Source organism: Sceloporus occidentalis, unplaced genomic scaffold, assembly GCF_023333645.1.
Source record: "Sceloporus occidentalis isolate IW3139 unplaced genomic scaffold, rSceOcc1.0.p SCAF_5, whole genome shotgun sequence".
NCBI classification, from domain to species: domain Eukaryota; kingdom Metazoa; phylum Chordata; class Lepidosauria; order Squamata; family Phrynosomatidae; genus Sceloporus; species Sceloporus occidentalis.
Window position 1 is genome coordinate 114,749,770 of NW_028316985.1, and position 20,713 is coordinate 114,770,482.

The 20,713-nt window shown below is 42.4% G+C and overlaps 1 long non-coding RNA gene across 1 annotated transcript; it reads left to right on the plus strand.

Annotated features, from left to right (window-relative positions):
* Positions 1–5,735: 5,735 nt before the first annotated feature.
* On the plus strand, positions 5,736–19,619 carry LOC149312684 (uncharacterized). The gene is made up of 4 exons (XR_016281425.1): positions 5,736–6,137; positions 9,035–9,096; positions 14,654–14,880; positions 19,036–19,619. It is a non-coding gene; the product is annotated as an uncharacterized LOC149312684 (long non-coding RNA).
* Positions 19,620–20,713: the final 1,094 nt, after the last annotated feature.

The following is a 20,713-nucleotide window of genomic DNA, read 5'->3' on the forward strand; positions in this document are numbered from 1 at the left end:
TTTGACTGCTCTGATTGCCTCCTGTTGCATTGTGGGGTTTGTAGTTCAATGAGGCCTAAGAGCTCTCTGGCTGAATGTTCTAAATGCCCCTTCTTAAACTGCAAATCCCAGAATGCAACAGGAGCCAGCCAGAGCACTTAAAAAGTGGAATAGTGATGCTTTAAAAGCGTAGTGCACTGAAAGAAAGAAGTTGGCAGCTGTAGCTTTCCTAGACTTCAATCTAATGCAGTGGTCCCCAAACTGTGCTCCTTAAGGTATTTTGGACTTCAGCTCCCAGAATCCCAGACTATTGGCCAACATGGCTGAGGCTTCTGGGAACTGACGTCCACAATCTCTTAAAGGGCACAGTTTGGCAGCCCCTATATAGTGATATGGAGACTATAATACTCCCCAAACTATGCTCTTTAAGAGATGTTGGACTTCAGCTCCCAGAATCCCAAACTATTGGCCAACATGGCTGAGGCTTCCGGGAGCTGAAGTCTAAAAAATCTCTTAAAGTCTCTCCCTATATAGTGATATGGAGACTATAGTGGTCCCCAAACTGTGCTCTTTAAGGGGTTCTGGACTTCAGCTCCCAGAATGCCAGACTATTGGCCAACACAGCTGAGGCTTCTGGGAGCTGAAGTCCCAAATCTCTTCAAGGGCACAGTTCAGGGACCACTATATAGTGAAATGGAGACTATGTTGAGACTATGGAGTCGGTGAAGCCAGGCTTCCCAAGTTTATTTCCAGTGGAAGCACCCCTTCTTCCTTCCCCCTCAGAAGAGTTGTGTAGGCCTAGGCTATGCTTGGGCCCGCTCTCCCTGCAGGTGGCAGGGAGGCTGGCTGTGGGCCTCCCTCCCTTCGCATGCTAATGGCCGCCCTCCTCTCTCCTCCGAGGGCACCCGGTGCCACTCAGGGCCGGCGGGGGGCTCTGGGCAATCGGGCCTCTCAAAGCCCCTTTCAGCCGCGCCGCGGGCTCCTCTCCGGAGGAGTCTGGAGAGACATAAAGGGGCTTTTTATGAAGCCGAAAACGCCTCAGCTGGGCCTTGTGCGAAGAAGGCGAGCCCAGCAACAGAGGCCCTTTATCTGCCCCAGGCCTCCTCCTCCTCCTCCTCCTCCTCCTCTTACACCTGGGGAGCCAGGCAGCCAAGGAAGAAGGCCTTCCTTCGCCCCAGCAACAGGGCCCTCTCTCATGGAGCCAGGAGAGCTAAAGTGGTGTCAAACAGAGTTATTTCCCACAGTGTAGATGATGGCACCCCTGCCTCTCCGTACTGAGACTAGAGAGATCTTGTAGCACCTTTGAGACTAACTGAAAGGAAGACATTATTGTCAGCATGAGCTCTCCTAGACTAAAGTCTACTTCCTCAGGTGCTTTGGTCCAGTGGTCCCCAAACTGCTTTTTAAGAGATTGTGGACTTCAGCTCCCAGAAGCCTCAGCCGTGTTGGCCAATAGTCTGGGATTCTGGGAGCTGGAGTCCAAAATCCCTTAAAGACCATGGTTTGGGGACCACTGGACCATCACTAGAGTTAGGGAAGGTTGATTTGTTGGACAGCAGCATCCCGAATCCCCCCCAAATTGTGCATGACATAAGTGTCTTCCTTCTCAGCTGCATGCCCTACGTTTCAGCCTTCTTTCCAGGAGGAATTTTTCAAACAGCCTCCATTTTGAGCATGACTAAAGGTCCAAAACAAACTGTAGAAATAATCCAGTTTGCGACTGCTTTAACTGCCCTTGCTCAATGCTAGGGAATTCTGGGAACTGTAGTTTTGTGTGACATCTAGCCTTCTCTGTCAGATAGCTCTGGTGCCACAATAAACTACAGTTCCCCAAATTCCCTAGCACTGAGGGCAGTTAAGTGGCCTCAAACTGGATTATTTCTGCAGTGTGTTTTGTACCATAGTCCCTATGTAGACTAGAGTTAGGGAAGGTTGATTTCATGGACTGCAACACCCAGAATCCCTGAAGTCTGCATGACTAAAGGTTATTTCTTGGACCCAAGAACCATGAATTTAGGTTTATATGAGTGTTTTTATCTTTTATTTTCTATTTTGACCTACATTTTTTCTTGAATGTTTTGCAGTTTTGTGGTGCCTTGTCCTCCTTTGCGGTTAGGACATCTGGTCACCCTGGCATGACTTAGGCCACTCCTGGGCAGGCTTCTAGCCTTATTGTGCAACAGGACATACTTTGTACTGTCTGCAAAGGAGAGAGCTTGTGTAGTCTTTAAGCACTGGACTTAAACGTGGTGACCAGGGTTCAAATCCCAGCTTGGCCATGGAAACCCACTGGGTGACCCCCTGGGCAAGTCACACGCTCTCAGCCTCAGAGGAAGGCAATGGTAAACCTCTTCTGAATAAATCATGGCAATAAAACCCCATGATAGTTTCACCTTGGAATCTCCATAAGTCTGAAATGACATGAAAGCACACAACACCTCCAAAGGGATCTTATAGCACATCTGACACTTAACTGAGGAAAGGAAGTTGTCGCATAAACTTTCATAGACTTGTCTACTTCCTCAGATGCATGGAGTTGTAGCTTATGCTACAAAGCCTTTTGTAGTCTCAAAAGTGCTGCAACATGTTGATATCCCAGACTAACACAGCTATGGGTACAGCTACACTGTAGAAATGATACAGTTTGACACAACTTTAAGCGCTCATACCTCTGTCCTATCTAATCCTGGGATTGGTGGTCACAAAGTCTTTAGCCTTCTCGACCAAAGAATGTCAGTGCCTCACAAAAACTACAACTCCCTGGATTTTGTAGGATGGAGCCATGATAGCTAAAGTGATATCAAAATGCATTGTTTCTATGGTGTAGATGGCACCCTGTGTATCTGTACTATGTGAGTACTTGAGATTGTAAACCTTCTGCTAACAGCCCAGGGCCTCCAAAGAGGATGTGGAGGTATCTTACAGATTTAAGCTTGTTCACACAGACCTACAGTTATAAAAATCCAGGAAACATCTCCTCCTTCCCAGGTCCAGCAGCAAACATAAGTCAAGCAGTAATAATAATAACAAATAACAATAATTTTATTTCTACGCACTTTTCCTCACAGCTCGAGACAGGCTTCTGCTTAAAAGTGAACATCACTGGATTTACTGATGCTTTCAATTTCATCCAGAATAGATTCAAGGTAGTGGTGGATGGATTATGGATATATATAGTTTGGCTCTATTTTTTTTAAAGATTACTTTGCCTTTAGGCAAGGTGTTCTTCATGGTACCTTCCAAAATGGTTGTGCTTTTGAGAAGATTGGCTTTCCAGTCTTTAGCCCCTACCCTTGATCTCAAAATATTACAGATGGCAAATGGGGTGAACCCACAAGTTCTAGTTTTCATATAAATGAATGAAACCACATGGACTAAAGTCCACACACTGCAGAAATAATCACATTTGACAACTGCAACTGCCCTGGCTCAGTGCTAGGGAATCCTGGGAATTGTAGTTCATTGTGGCACCAGAGTTCTCTGACAGAGAAGCCTAAATGACTCACAAAACTACAGTTCCCAGAATTCCCTAGCATTGAACCAGGCCAGTTAAAGTTGTCTCAAACTGGATTGTTTCTGCAGTGTGTTTTGGACCTAGGGATGCCAATGTATTGCTTTCCTTCCTTCTGTGCCTCCTTCACCTATCCAGAAAGTAAAAATAAATGTATTTCAAAAAAGAGGTAGCAGTAAATAGAGATCAAGAGGCATCTTTTTTTTCTATGCCAGTGGCAAAATACATGTTAGCTTGTTCTACAAATTTCTGGTTTAATCTCGTCCTACAGACTCAGACGTAACATTTTGTTTGAAGGCATATAATAAATTGTCACTTCCCTGGATATACCAGGCTTACTCTCTTCCTTTTGCTTTTGTGCTCTGTACATATTTCAGTGACATACACAAGGACTGTGGCTTTACAGTGTTCATTTTTCTTTTTGAGGTCAGATTTCTGTCTTGCAATATTGTGGAGGAGCAAAATGCCTCAAAATGTAATGACACAATATTTTTCTCATCTTTCAGAGAAAAAATACTCTCCCTGCTTGTTTCCAGGGTTTTAGAAGATTTGCCTGTAGAATTAGGCAGTATGATATTTCATGGTAATGAGAGTCTTCTTTACCATTTGTTGTGGTGTCCAATTTGAGGTAATCACAATATGTCCAAAAGGACTTTTAGAGAATGATCATGATGACAATGATGATGACAATAAAAAAATGAACTTTTAAAGTATTAATAGTAATTTATTTGCATAATGGTGACCTATTTGAAAAGCTGTTTTACATGTTTGGATGCAGAAGGGGATAAAGTTTTCCAAAACAGAACCCACTGTACCAATGAAAATTAAACTTGTGGAGTTATTGCTATTCAATTTTGGCCATAGCTACTAGTGAATAAAATACATTTTTATTTCCTGAAGTCTATACTATCACTACCTTTTTTTTTGGCAATCAAACAGAGCTTTGATCATCATTACCCTTGAGCCAGAGAGGAAGAAAAAGATTAAATAAATGATATTTCTAAAACTTCATCGGAGCTGGAACTTATCTCAGCTTAGGTTACAAAATGCAATTAATAGTAAAAGCAGCTTTTACTACATGCTTAAGAGGAAGCAGTATTCTGCAGGTCATGGGTTATTGTACTATCCATTAACTGATAGCGGTTAGCACTTAGTGTGGTTGGATAACTACTGCCAGGCTAAAGGAGAAGAACATTTAATGCTTTCTGATACAGCATGGGGCATTCGCTGAAACCAATGGTAAATGTATTTAGAATTGGTGCGTAAGCACTAATATGCTCTCTCCATAACTAAACCAGAATGGAAGCCAACACCCAAAGTCCACTTATTTTCCCCTCTGAGTATGAAAGCAATTTTTACCCCTGCTGCCTTTACTTTTCCCGTGCCTGTGCTGTAATTTAAAGCGTTTGTTCTTGATGTATTTATTTAAATATATTCCATCCTATATTTGAGATATCAGGGCAGTATACAAGTAAAATCAATATAAACAAGTTAAAGCAGTTTAAAACTATGCACATAAGTATTGTGGGACTAGCAAGCAGTCACATTTTCAATTGGTACCGACCTAAAGCCAATGTTGATGCCAGCTGGGCCTTTGAAGGGAGGGCATTCTTCAACCAGAGTGCCACAGCTCCCATATCCTCACATAATATGTTGGCCGCATTTAGTGGAACACAGAGAAAAGCCTACCAGCAGACCTCATATCTTGGGCAAGCATATATACATTCAATGTATCAAAGTGTCACACTACTCAATCCACTTGTTTGATCACAGACTCACCAGTCTTCCCATGTTATCTAATAGAGGCAAAACAAAGAATTTAATAAGGCTTTGGACTGAGTCTGTCAAATACTTTGGGTACCTACTAATTGAACGCTTCAGATTTCTGAGTTAATGACTCTGGAATGTACAGTACATTTATGACCATATTTTTTTTACCAAACATGCTATTTATACCTAGGTTATTCCTGAAAATTTCTGTGCAAGTTTAGAACCAGTCATCATACTTTGGCTGAGGAGTCGGAATTGCTGGCTTTGATCCATTTTGCATGGAACTTGGTGTGTAACAAATTTTAAGGATTATATGTACAGCCACTCAGACCTTTGCTTAATTGAGAATGTAAGCAGAACCATCAACTTAGTACTTCTAATAAATGGATGAGTGCTTCTGTACATGGGCAAGAAAGAGGGTCATTTATTTGTGGTCAGCATGACAGTAATTACAATTGTGGAGACCAGGGTTCAGTTCCCAGCTCAGCCATGGAAACACACTGCCCCAGAAAACCGTGTGATAGGTTTGCTTTAAGGTCACCATATGTCTAAAACAACTTGAAGGCACACAACAACAACACAGCTAGCCAGAGCACTAATGGCTGATATGCTAATTCTGTGTATGAAAGGGCCGGAGATATGGACACATCTTATATAGACAAATGTTTTATCTCTGGTCACCATCACATTTGTTTTGGCCCTTATTCCCAAGTACATGTGTACCCATTTGCAGTCTTGGACCTGAATTGTGTTGAGTAGTCCCAGCTATGATTGTTGTGTTGTTGTTATTTGCTTTCAGGTTGCCTTTGATACAAGTGAGCGACCTACAGGAGCCCAGATCATCATCAATAGCCCTGCTCTGGTCTTGCAAACGCAGGTGTGTCGCTTCTTTGATTGAATCGATCCATCTATAAGGTGGTCCTCCTCTTTTCCTTCTTCCTCCACATTAACTTCTTTCTCAGTCACTTTGTCTCATGATGTGTCCAAAATATGATAGTCTCAGTTTAGTCTTTTTGAGTTCTGGTGAGAATTCAGGCTTGATTTGCTCTCAGAGTCATTTATTTGTCTAGAACAGGGGTCGGCAACCTACGGCCCACGGGCCGGATCTGGCCCAGCGAGGCCTTGGGACCGGCCCCAGCCCGGTCCTGCCACCGATTGCCGCCCCGCCACAGCTTCCGCGCCACTCCGGGCACCATTTTGAGTTCGGCCCCCCAGTTGTCTGAGGGACAGCAACCCAACCCCCGGCTCAAAAAGGTTGCCTACCCCTGGTCTAGAATATAGTACACTCTTTAATCCATTGCTGATTGGTAAATTGACATATAAAATCCCATTGACTCAAATAATCTATTCCAATTGGACTTAATAAGATTTGGGCCTCCAACCATAAATATGAAAATCAGTGAATGTATTTTCAAAAAAGGAGTGCATTTAAGATGTTTGTCGACAGTCCAGTGTCTGAAATGTATTGTGTTTCAGTGGGGAGAAGTGTGTGTGCGCGCATGCACAAGCGAGCAACAGACAAACTTTTTCTCTAGAGTGAGTAGTGATTCAAGCATATTACAGACTGAAGAACCTAGGCTATTCTGCAGTTTGACCCTTGTAGAATTGTTTGAATAGTCTTTTGCTTTTTAGAAGTACATAAATGGCAGGATTTGGTTAGCTAGATGCTACAAGCCAGTTTGTGGAATATTTACCAGCATTCATCAGCTGAAAGTAGTTGGTGGGAGGATGAACCTTGTCCATCCTTCAGAGAAAGGAGAATCATTAATGTTCTAATGTTCAACCATATCCATTTATGTCTTAATGGAGGTCAATGTATCTCATCATTCTGATTATTTAATCAATCAATCAGTCAGTCAATTAATTAATTTTTAACTCTCCTTTCTCCTGATGTGGGACCCAAGGCAACTTACAGTATAAGTTAAAAACAAAATACAAGTGAGTCAATGTAAAATAACAGTTTTTTAATTTAAACTTATTTTAATACAATTAGATAAAAATACTATTAAACATAATTTAAATATTAATTTAAAAACATTGGGAAGGGAACATGTAAAAGAAGGAGGAAATGGCCTACATTTTTTTAATCCTTTCAAAATGAACCCTAGGCATTACCCTGCAACTAATGAAATAAAGGAATAAATAAAGGGTACAATGAGATAAGTAATAACTCTGCCAGTCATCTTGATGAGTTTTTTGAAGGAAAGTGTCACTATGTCCTTTCTGTCCCCCAAAAGTGAATGTTGCTGGTAACAAGTTTACTTATGATATGTAATTCTCAAGCTCTCATTTGAGGTGGAGAACACGTTGGCTGGTATACTTTCAGTGACTTGCAGTCTTTTATCCAATTTACACCTATGACATTTTTTATTATTGGGGAGGTCAGAATTCTTTACACAACCACCACACAACCACCCACCACTGCACACACACACATCAGCCTTTTACCTGCTACAGCCCCTGCCACCCAACACAGCAATATACTAAATGGTGGAGAGCAGGGACGATGGTAGAGGAGCAGCCAGTTATGTTCCTGTAGCTGGATACACAATAGTCATGTCATCTTCCAGGACCTCTGGAGGATTCCTTCCTACACGTTCAGTAGGAGCTTAGTTTGATTCTCCACCATCCCTCCTTTTCCCTAGTGGCCATAAAATGGCCATATTGGGCAGGAGCCACTGCAGCAGGTAAAAGAAAAGTTTCCAGGGAGGACATATGGGTAGATCTGTCTGGCAGAATTGTGTATGGCGTCTCCCTGGCCCAGGGTTTCAACCTTTCTTTTGACAGACCATTGGCCCACAGTAAAAGTCAGTGCACCCTCTGGTAGCCAAAAGAAAAGTCTGAAGCACTTTTGCATGGTGATTTGTGTGTCACCCTACATGAGATTAGGCTGAGGAATTTATGACATAAAGCTGTGAGCTACATGTTCCTCATATCAGCACATGATTGATATGTTTGGTTCATGCAGCCACAGGAAGCTGAATGCTAAAGATATGGCAAAACCCCATTTCAGTTAAAGGTATCATTTCAGGTGTCAGCATTGTAACCAGAGGTCTAATCCTCTACATGCTACAGGAAAAGAGATTCCAGCTCAACATCAGGAGGAACTTCCTGACAATAAGAGCTGTTCAACTGTGGAATGTATTCCCTCACAGTGTGGTGGAGTCCCCTTCTTTGGAGGTCTTTAAGCAGAGGCTGGATGGCCATCTGTCAAGGATGCTTTGATTGTGAGTTCCTGTATGGCAGGGGGTTGTACTAGAAGGCCCTTGTGGTCTCTTCCAACTCTATTATTCTATGCTCTGACATAGAGGTAGGCTGACATCAGGCCTGCAGGAGCTACTTTGTCTTCCAGACACCCGAGGTCTACCAGCAGGAGAAACCTGGTACAAAGGACATAACCTTAGACTTTAAAAAATCAGAGCCTAGAAAGTTATCATGAGTACTGGAACTCAGTGGAGCTCGCACTCCCTCCTCACCAAAATCTACTTCCAGTTACCTCAAGCTATTTTAATTTTAACAGCACCACATATGGTGGGGCAGAGGAGTCATTTTGTAGTTGATATTGTGAAACAGTATTGGACGTAGTTTGAAATCCTTGTTCATCTATGAGTAATCATTCAGAGTTCTACCAGTAGACCTAGATCTACATCTGTCTACCCCTAGCTTCAGTCCTACTCTTGGATATATTTGAGATTTAACTGCAAAAAAAGCATATTTGAAAGAATTTTTATGGTATTTTTGATTATATAATAGTTAACAACTTTATCTACACAGGTCAACTATTTACTTTTTGAAGCAAATGGAACTGTCCCTTTGGCATGCATATCCAACACAAGGTATGTTTCGGCTTTATTTGTATTTATACTTATAAGGGAAGAATAGACCTTACTTCTCAGTAGATATTACAGAGTTGTGTATTACGCTGTTGATTATCCCCAATAGTCTTGCATGATATAGAATCAGTGAGCTGGCTAGGAATATGGATTCTCTTGGGGAAAGAAATAATTTCAAAGAACCTGAAACTGGCATGTGTCAGTGTTGTACTCTGCTGGGAATTTTCTTTTGCCCAAGACTTAAATCCAACTGTTAATCCCTCAAGTCAACAGAAACTTGATAAATACTTATGTAAGTTCCATTAACTCATTGGATCTACTCTAGCAAACCCTCCAGTATTTCACAAATGGCCAAGCAACATCTGATTGATGTCAGGTTGAAGAACACATAAGCCAGGAAAGGCTGCTGCAGTTTATTTTTGTTGGAACCTACGGGGAAGGACAAGATTTCAACCAGCTTTCCTCTCCCCTTGCTGAGTTAACGGAGTGCAAACCTTTGCATTTTGAAGTCAGTTTGCAGCAACTGAAGGAAGATGAGAACAGAAGGGGAAAGTGGGAAGAGGAGAGAGAAGTTGGGACATTTGAAAAGCAGCTTTAAAAAAGGATACAGGCATGCTATTGCTTGGGCAATTTGTGGTACAACTGGAAAAGGTACGGCATTTCCCTTTCTCCAGACCATAGTGATGTCCCCAAAAGGGGAACTGGGGCTGAATCCGCATGCAGAAAAAAAACCCAATCGCATTGCTTTAACTGCCATGGCTCAGTGTTATGGAATCATGGGATTTGTAGTATGATGTGGCACCAGTGCTCTCTGAGAAGGCTATTTCACAAAAGTACCAGCCCAGAATTCCATAGCATTAAGCCATGGTTTTAAAGTGATGTCAAACTGCATTATTTTTCAAGGGCAAATGCAGCCTCGGTCTAGTGGGCAACTATGGCCCAAAACACTGCAGAAATAATCTAGTTTGAGACCGCTTTAATTGCCCTGGCTCAACGCTAGGGAATTCTGAGAACTTTAGTTTTGTGAGACATTTAACCTTCTCTGTCAGAAAGCTCTGGTGCTACAATAAACTACAATTTCCACGATTCCCTAGCACTGAGTCAGGGCAGTTAAATCAGTCTCAAACTGGATTATTTCTGCAGTGTGTTTCAGACCTAGGTGTCTCACAGTAGAACAGTACCGTTAGATACTGGCCAGAACCAGGGTCCATTTCAAAATTTGCAATTGTTGGCTGCTAAATTCTATGCTACTATGGTTCCTTCTCTGATTGATTGACTGGTGGATAAACACTGAGGACATAAATAAAATTTCCTAATCCTGTTTGAATGTGCTTAGGAACAACAGTCCAATTTATAGCATTTTAAAGCTTTAGTCCTTGTAAGATGCTCCTGCAGACTGGATTGTAGATAGAACTGCGGCCTACCTTTCAGGTTCCCCTTATTTATAAGCAGAATTCCTCAAGTTCAAGAGCAAGTCCAACCATTTCATTTTAAAATGCAACCAACATCAAATCAAGCTAAAGTAGCAAAGAATCATTAGGACCCAGAATGTGTTTGTTTGTTTGTTTGTTACATATGAACTACCTACAGTCTCTTTATTCTTGGTATAAGAAAAAATGTTCTATTGTTTGTTTCAGGGCTCTGAGGGAGAGAAGGAGAACTTTTCTGGGAGGAAAAACCTTTAGTAAACTCTTGGGGAGGAAGGGTCACATTACTATTGACAAGTCTGTGAAGACATCTTCTAAACCATGGGAAAACATAGAGAAATTGTTTAGACTCTCTACATTCAAACCTCTTTGGGGGTGAACTACTGAAGGGTGGGGGGAGAGAATGCACTTTGTTGCATTGTTGCTCTGAAAGCCTATCTATTTATCATCTCATAAGACAGCTCCAATGATCATTATCTGCTTTGCCCACTTTCTGACCCAAATTCAGGGGTTTTTATGGAAAATTGCAGTCAGTTTGATTGATGAAATCCAAAGATGTCTAAAATGGCACCAAAGATCTCCAACTGTGCAGACTCCAACCGAGGCCTTCAATGTTGGCATTGTTCCTGCAGGGTGGAAAAAAAAGTGGAGAAAATGAGCAAAAGTTAGGGAATTTCTGTTTAAGAAAACTTCAAATTTCAATGAGGATCCCCCAAACTATTATCCTTATTCACACAAGGGCGAATGTGGGTGAACGTCCTAGTGATTTCCCACACATGAGGACAACAAAACCTAGCTTTTCAACCATTCTGGCTTTGTAAAATGCTAAACAACCATTACAGGAAAGAAAGAGAAGTGACTCTCATGTTAAAATCAAATATTAAACAGTGGGTTGTTTGAAAAGGAAAGGAGGCATTGGGACAGATCCAGCTAAATTTAAGCACTTGTGCCACTCATTTCAATGGGAGGCTTGAGTACATGTTGCACAATCTTGTGTAGGCTTACTTAGAAATAAATCATACTGAATTCAAAGGAAATTCCTCTTATGTAAGTCAGAAAAAGACCTGCAAACATACATCCCAACTCTAAGCAGGTTTACTCTGAAATAATCTTCACTGAACTCTGGGGTTTTTATTCCCAAGTGAGTCTGCAAGATTAGAGTTTCAAGCTGCTCCACTCAGTGAATTGCACCCTATTTACGCTGTACATAAATTTGCTTATTTATTTTCTCATGCTGCTTCACATTGTGTGCTGTTTTCCACCAACAGTGTGCTATGCATTGTATAGGATTGCATTACTAGCCTATTTATTTTGTTTTTAAGAAGAGAGAGCATTTTCCTGAAATACAGTGATATGTAACAAATGCTTCCTCAATTGGTTAAAACCCCTTTCAGAGAAGCAAACCATTAACATCCTCTGGCCAAAGAGAAGAACACCTATGTCCTATTGGCCTCAATTGGAGAATTAAGCATGCACTTTAACTTACTCCCTTTAAAATCTATGTGAGACTTAAATAGGCTTAGATGGCCAGTGCTTATGCAGTTTGTTATCAGTTAGTGAGTGAAAGAACATAACCAGTTCTTATTCAGCACACTCCTGGAAATGATTTTCCTTTGCAGTGCCCAGTTAGCAACTCCCCCTTCCCATAAAGGATGTCTCTGCACATGTATAAAGTGGTTTTACTCATTACTGAGCACCTATTGCCTGTCTTTATACATTCATAGACTCAAGAGCGAGGCTTCCTTCTAGGAGAGGTAGCAGTGCAGTCCCACATTTATGTATTAACCAAGTAATCTTAGGATTCAAAGGCATAGCTGTGTTCTGGAAAACCAGTATGCAAAGGAATCTTGTAGCACTTTTGACACTAACTGAAACAAAGAAGCTGTTAGCATAAGCTTTCATAGACTTGAGCCTACATCCTCAGGTGCATATTACGTTTTTTAGGTTATTGGGGGCCTTTAAATGCTGGGTGGGGAAAGGCTTTAAAAAACTAAATTTGTTCATGACAAGGAAAATATGTTCAAGTGATCAACACCACAATGTTAGGGCTGGTGACACTTTCCAGGTAACAGTTCTGCTATGACAGGAAGCTAGATGGCTCTACCTTTAGCTATTGCCACACTACAGAATTAATGCAGCCTGACACCACATTAACTGCCCTGGCTCATTGCTGTGGAATTCTGGGATTTATAGTTTTGTGAGATATTTAGCCTTCTCTTTCAGAGAGCTCTGGTGCCACAACAAACTAAAAAACCCCAGAATTCCATAGCATTGGGCCATAGCAGTTGAAATAGTGTCAAACTGCATTATTTGTGCAGTGCAGATGCAGCCCCAGCTACAGTAGACTCGTCAGACCAATTACTGAATGGCACATCAATATTTATGTACATCCGATAAGTTGTTTCAGTAGCTCTACTCTAATTGGAATTTGGATTTTACACTAGGAACTCAAACCTAGACTTCAAAGTACTAAGTGCTCAAACTGCCAGGCCTGGGTGACTAAATTTAAGTTTTGGTTCCACCCACATGCAATTAAAAAAGAAAAAAGAAAAGAAACTGCACATTCTTGCATCCCAGATATAACAGCATTTTCCATTTTGGTCAATTCATATAAAATGTAAACCAAAACAAAATTCTCCTCCATTTGTAGTTAGAAGCACAGCTTTGAAAAGTTATTTTTTTTTTGGACCACAGCTTTCACAATCCCCCACTTGTTGTGGCCACTTGTAGCCCAAAAAAGCAACAACCTGAGCATCCTTCTGGAAGATGCTTGCCTTGTCTAATGGCTAGAGATGCTTCTTCCACTGCTTTAGAATAGCCACTACACTGCAGCTCCTGAGTGTGCTGCCAAGACTTGGCATGTGATTAATGAAGGCCCTCTCCATCGTTTACTCCTTCTGTATGTATTTACATACATATATTGGGGGGGAAAGAGGAAAGACAACAACAACTTGGGACCTGTCTCTCCTCGCTTCCCCCAAAGGGGCCAACGATAAATCTTTCTTCATTTTAACCACGATTAACCCTGCCCATTCTCTCATCCTCCCCGCCATCTCCTCCTCCAGGCAAAGTGAAGCTGCTGTGTTAAGCTGGCCCTGATGTGCCATGGCTCTGGACCAGCTGCTCCTAACTAGAGACAAGCCCTTGTCAATTAAAGCATTGAAGAGCAGGTCCTGGGAGCCCCAGGGGCAACTGCAGCAGCCAAGCAATGGGCAGCCCCTGCAATTAGTATCCATTTGGAAAAAGACCCTCCGGGCCACAAATACACAGGCAGGCGAGGAAGGGAGGGAGCACAAGATGGAATCAAAAGCACCATCAACCAGCATCAGGGAGAAGGAGGAGGAGGAGAAATTGGCTACAGTGATATTGAACAGACCCCCAAGATATGAGAGAGCAGGCCAATCTTTTCTGGAGATAGCAGTCTTATTGCTTCCTAGTCTCCTCCATGCAGCAATTTAAAGGGGGTCAGGGGGAGGGAAAAAAATAAACAAGCATTACTGGGGAGGCTTTTTTTTTTTAAAGAAGAAGAAGATCAATGGGCACATTCATGGGCCTCGAGCAGAGGGTTTTTCTCTCTTTGTGACTGGGATGTCACCTCAAGGCAGCTGGTGGCACGCAAGGCTCCCACGGGGTTGGCCTTTGGCCCAGGGGGAACTGGACAAGGCCAGGGAAGAGCCGGTGATGGCTCAGGTCAGAGAGGCCAAGGCGTCAGTAGGCCAAGCCGGGCCTGCAGCTGGACAAAAAAAAAAAAGCCCCAGAGAGGGCAGGGGAGCCCAGGGGATCATTAGTGGGTGTGGAGGGGGAGAAGGTGTTTGTTTAAGTCATTAGGAAGTTGGTAGCTAGGGATCGAGGGAGGTAGGCAGGCTGAGGGTAACTGGGGCCTAGACTCTGTGACCCCCACCAAGTTCAAGAACAGAGCAAACAAGCACAGGCTATTAGGGACAGCAGTCAACTCAGAGGCCACAATAGAGAAAGGGGCGGCGGAAGGAGACCAGGCTTCAATGTGGGGGGGAAAGGATGAGGCAGGAGGGGAGAACGGAGGGCAGCGGGTCAATGAAAGTCAACAGGAGAGCAGGCTTAATGACAGCAAGAGTTTAATATCAAAAATCCATAAATCTGCTGGCTCCCAATAGGCAGACAAGGAGACAGCGTCCGAGTCAACATTCCCTCAGCAAAAGGAACCCCAAGGAGGTCAGCGGCAGTGGCAATCGGGTCATTCGGATCTGAAGGCAAATGTGAAGGATACAAGACGCAACCTTTGGAAGCAGGCCATGGTTTCCTTTGGAGGGGAAGAAGCTTTACTGCAGCATTAGAAATGAGATGTCATGGACAAGAAAGAAAGATTGTCTACAGAAATGGGGTGGGTTGGGGTTTGAGGGGGTGTTTAATCTCATCTGTTTCTATCTATGAATATGAAATTGAGTTCAAATATGTGTGAATTGATGTAGAAAGTTTAAAAAGGAGAAGAATGTGCAGGACTACACTCTAAAAATGTTATTTTGGAACTATTGCCTTTACCTTTCCCAAGCCCCAAAGTGATTTGTCTTAGGTAAACGTACTACATCATAGTCCTCCCTCATACACACTGCAATTCTAATCTGCACTGCAGACTAATCCAGCACTGCTTAAAGGGCTATTTCATGGACCGTTGCTGGTCCATGAGCCACAAATACCAATTCCTGGAAAGAAACAAACAAGTATAGCCAATGGGCACCAATATGTTGCTGGTCCATGGCACAATGTGGGAAAATGTGACACACACACACACACACACCATCAATTATTTTAAGAAGCACTGAACTAATCTATATATTAAGGCTGCAATCTTGAAGATTCTTACTAGATAGTCAATTCTATTTCATTTACAGGGCTAATTTCTGAGAACATATTTAAGATGGTTTTCCATAACAGTTTATCAGTGCCATTCTAGATATGACGACTCAGAAGTACTGTATATACTCATCTATAAGTCTAGAAATGTTAGTCAAAAGTTGACCCCAAAAACCTGGGTTGATTTATCTACGGGTCAATGTAAGTTCTGTATTTTAACTCTCATCAAAAAAGGATCCATCCCTTGGTGAAAGGCAAGAGCATAATCTATCCTCCTCTACTCTCTCATCTCTCCGGCCTTTAGGATGGGCACAAACAGTTATGCCAGCTGGGATTTTGCAAGTTCTTTGGCATTTTTTTCATTTGCTTCAGCCTTTAAATCCATTGTTATGTGCCCCTAAATATTACCTTCGACTTATCCATGGGGCATATCAAAATCTATAATGTTGGCCCCAAAACCTATCCTCAACTTATACACGAGGTCAGCTTATAGTCAAATAAGTTCTCGTGCTGGGCAGATGCCTCTCATAGGATGTCTGGTCCACCACCAACAACAACAACAACAACAACATTGACATTCCAACTTTCTCTAAGTGAACTCAAGTGAATACTGAGCTCAAGTACACACTTCTTCTTCCCACTTTATCCTTACAACAGTTATGCAAGGCAGACCAGGTTGATAATTACTGATCTAGTTATTTTCATGGCTAAATTGGGACTTTAACCTGGATCTTCTTTCCCTCAGTGCAGCCTTCTGAGGCTGCAGCTTCACTTCTGAATTAACACAGCGTGACACTGCTTTACCTGCCATGACTCAATGCTAAGGAATTCTGGGATTTGTAGTTTTGTGAGTTATTTAGCCTTCTATGTCAGAGTGCTCTGGTGCCACAACAAACGACATATCCCAGGTTTCTATAGGATGGAGCCATGACAAAACAGTGTCAAGCTGCATTAATTCTGCAGTGTGGCAGCAGCCTAACTGCTACACCACAGTGCCCCCACACAACTGAAACCGGAGCAAACAGACTGGATTAACTTGTAAAGCTATTAATATTGACCTCCATGGCAAGCATTGTTAACATTCCTTTTCATTGTCATTATTCTAAATATTAAATCATGGGTAAATATATGGCATCAATGAGAGCAATGTGTGCATGTGAATGGTTTCTGATTAGATCCATGTAGGTGCAAATTTCTCAACCTATGTGGGAAGGTTAAACCATGTGTGCACCAGGAGGTACATGGCCTTCCATAATTTGGCCTTCCATAATATTATTGGACTGTTGTTGCTGGACTGCTGTTGTTGTTGTTGTTATGTCCAAGTCATTTTTTTACTTATGGTGCCCCCAAGATGAACCTATCATAAGACTTTCTTGACATGTTTCTTCAGAGGGGGTTTGTCATTGCCATCTTCTGAGGCTGAGCGAGAGAGTGACTTGTTCAAGATCACCCAATGGGTTTTATGCTTGAGTGGGGAATTGAACCCTGCTCTACAGAATCATAATCCAGCACTCAAACCACTACACCATGCTGGTTCTCCATACAACCCCACAAAGCCCTAACCAGGATATCTAGTAATGCACCTCCTAGCAGTCCAACCATAGCTGAAGAACTAGATAATTCTCAACCCTGATCTACATAGTACTATGATTATGGTGGCTATAAATAAATACACACATGTACACAGATATCAGAAACTGAACAAATGTAGGGAGCTGAGCATTGAACGATCCAGTTGCCTGAGATGTTATTTGGTCCAGAAATGACCCTGGGTTGATCATTTCTTCACTGTTGCTATTATCTTCAGGTCTAAGAAAGAACTGAGGGCCCAGTGGCACTCCAAATGTAACTGAACACCAACTGCCATCAGCCATGGCCAGCCTGGCTAAAATGTAAGGTGTGATGAGGTAGAATTTCATCAACATCAAAAAGCCAGAGATTTCCCATCTCTGCTGTAAGGGATAAGGAATGATGTTTGTCCCCTCACCATTGCTCCCTGTTAGTTCTATGTACACTTACTTTGAAGCAAATCCCACCAAATTCAATGGGACTTACATGTGGCTATAGACCTGTGGCAGAATTCTGATTCTAGAAGAAAGTACAGCCTGCCACATGAGACCACCACTAATAATCTGTCATACACCAGATTAGTATAATGTGTCACAAGCACAAAACAAGAAATATAAATATGTACACAGCCCATAACGCAAACATATGATTCCATCCAATCAAAAATCCACAAAACAGTAATACATTTATTTGCCAACTAAAATGCACAATATACATGTTGCAAGCTCATGATGCAAGCTATGGATCCCATCCACAACATCAATATGCACTGTTGTTTATATATATACATGTATATGTGTGAGTATACATGCGCGCACACACACACACACACAAACAAACATACACAAAGGGGAGAGAGAGAGAGAGACCAGGGCTGGTGTAGTAGTTTGAGTATTGGACACCTGGGGGGCAGGGTTTGAATCGCCATTCAGCTATGGAAACCCACTGGGTGATCGTGAGCAGCCTAAGAAGAAAGCAATGGCAAACCACCTCTGAATAAATCTTGTCAAGAAAACCCTAGGATAAGACCACCATAAGTTAGGGTCAATGTGAAAGCACATAACAACAACATATTAAACATGCAACACATACTTCTGTATCCACAATGGCAAACCCCCTCTGAAGAAAGTTGCCAAGAAAACCCTGTAATAGGTTCACCTTAGGCTTGTCATAAATCAGAAATGACTTGAAGGCACACAAAAACAACAAATGGGTAAACACTGAGATTGCAGTGTAACAACTACATGTGCTGGACATTCCCTACAATAGCTAGACAGACTGTTTCCCCACCACCACCACCTCAGAGATCTCATTCATGCTCTCTAAGTTAGTACCTCTTTCCCAGAAGAATTACCTGCCACATACTGTCCCCAACAAGACAGAGGCCTGTGGCACCTTAAAGACTAACAACTTTTTCCAAGCATGAGCTATAGTCCATCTCTCTCTCTCTCTCTCTCCATCTGCCTTTCTTTCTCTTCTTTTATATTCCACCTTATCCATTAAACCTCTGGCTTTACGTCTTTACTCCTGACTGCCACATAAGCTCATCTTAAGTACCATATTTGTTCCTACCCAACCCACTGCGTGTGTGGGAGAATAATGCACACTCTTGTTGTCTCGCTGATATTTATTGAACTTCAGAAGACTTAACAGTGGCGTGATCTGCAGTTAATTTGCAAAAGTGTATTTGAGTATTACCGTTAGCACTGTTTCATCAGGTCAGGAGTGGTAATAATAGGAATGTTTTTATATCTAGATCTGTCTCCACCCCGGTTCAGGAGGTCATGCTGGTGTGGACACAGCATGGGAGTTATTCTTGTCAAATTGGCTTATTGTAAAGGCAAAGCCAGCAATTTGCAGAGGAGAAACTCCTTGGGGCTGCCAGTGGGCCAGTGCATGTGGAGGTCAGTGGCCGTCCAGTCTGTCCGGCAGCATTGAGGAGACAGTAATTGTCTCAGGCCTGACACCACATGGGGGGGATAGAAGTGGCTCCATCCATCTCCATCCACTTAGTGTGTATGTGCTCCCAGCAGGACTTGGCCTGGCCCAGGACTGAGAATACCCATCAACATTTATTGCCTGTTCAAACTGCCCCTTTTCTTTGCCCCTCTCTCAGGAAATTAAGAATATTCAACTGGTCTGCACTGGAAATAGACATCAAGCTCTCTGGTCTAAGGTGAAACCCAGTACACTATCTCCAACTCTGGTCAGGACCGGATGCTCAAGAAGAATAAATTACTAGTTTGATTCAGGTTTGATTTATGCCAAGTTTGCACAGATTTATGCCTTGTATCAGTGGTATCACATGGGGTGGGTGGTGCCTGGTTTGGCAAAATCACCTGGCTGGTTCAGTATCCTATACAATTTAACTTGGAGCAGAAGAGGGACTTGCTACTTCATTATAAGCAGCAATATGTCCTGGGATGGTTCTAAAAACTAGAAATTGAGTAGAAATATCTTTAAAGAACTTGGGACTTAAGTAATTTAAATAAAGAGTGGGGTAAGGAATTGATTCCTATTTACAGGAGTTTGCAGTCTAAACTCACAGTAATTCATCTGTCTTTATCCATTCGTAACAGCCTCTGTAATCATCAGGGCAAAGGAAAGGTAGTTTCTCCCAAGAGTAAAATATTGTATATTAAAAAGGAAATATTTAAATTTAAGAATTAGCAGAGAATAAGGTGAAATGCACCCGTTATACACAAAGAGCAGACCTTTGTTTTAAAACATCTAGATTCTGTTGTATAAATATATTTTGTTATGTAATTCACAAACTGTGTCACATAGATTCATTTTCTAGTATAGTGGGCCTACTATTGCAGCTCTAAAGTATTATCTAGAAGTAAAAGTAACTGAAATGAAAAAAGCAAGACCTGACTTTTTTGTTTTGTTCAGCTTTTGCTGAAATTTTCAAGTGTAAGCACCTTGCAAACTGCAGTTCCATTCCAACTTTTAAATGACTTGGTATGAACCAAAGATAAACCTGATTTACAATGAGGTTTGAGCATTGGACTATGACTCTGGAGATCGGAAAGAAGTTGGCAGCATGAGCTTTCATAGACTTCAATCTACTTCCTCAGACTGAAGTAGACAAAAGCTCATACTGCCAACTTCTTTCTTTCAGTTAGTCTCAAAGGGGCTACAAGATATACTGTCTCCACAGAGGGGCTGTATAGACCGACCATTGAGGCCAGCTGGGGGCAGAGTTGGGGCATGGCATCCACATGCTGCATGCCCCAACTCCACCCCTAGGCTGGAATGACACCGTATGCCGCACCACACAGCGGGTGGCATCATGGTGCTCCTCTGGCACTGCAAAAAGCCATGGCGCTGTCTGCTGTGGCGCCCTTTCCATGGTGCAGAAAGGAGCCACTTTTTGCGGCTCCTTTTTGCGCCACGCAAAGGCCAGATCGGCCTTTCCACAGACTAACAGAGTCTGAATCAGAGCTCAGTTCCCTGCTTGGCCATGTAAACCCACTGAGTGACCTTGGATAGGTTGCACACCTCTTAGCCCCAGAAAACCCCATGAAGGGTCACCTTAAGCTCACCAAAAATTGGAAACAACTTGAAGACATGCACCACATGGCAGGTGGCATCATGGTGCTCCTCTGGCGCTGCATCTAGATGATGCAGCGCCAAAAAGCTATGGTGCCCTTTCCATGGTGCAGGAAGGAGCCGCTTTTTGCAGCTCCTTTTTGTGCCAACAGAGTGACCTTGGATAGGTCACACACTCCCAGCCCCAGAAAACCCAATGATAGGGTCACCTTAGGTTCACCAAAAATTGGAAACTTGAA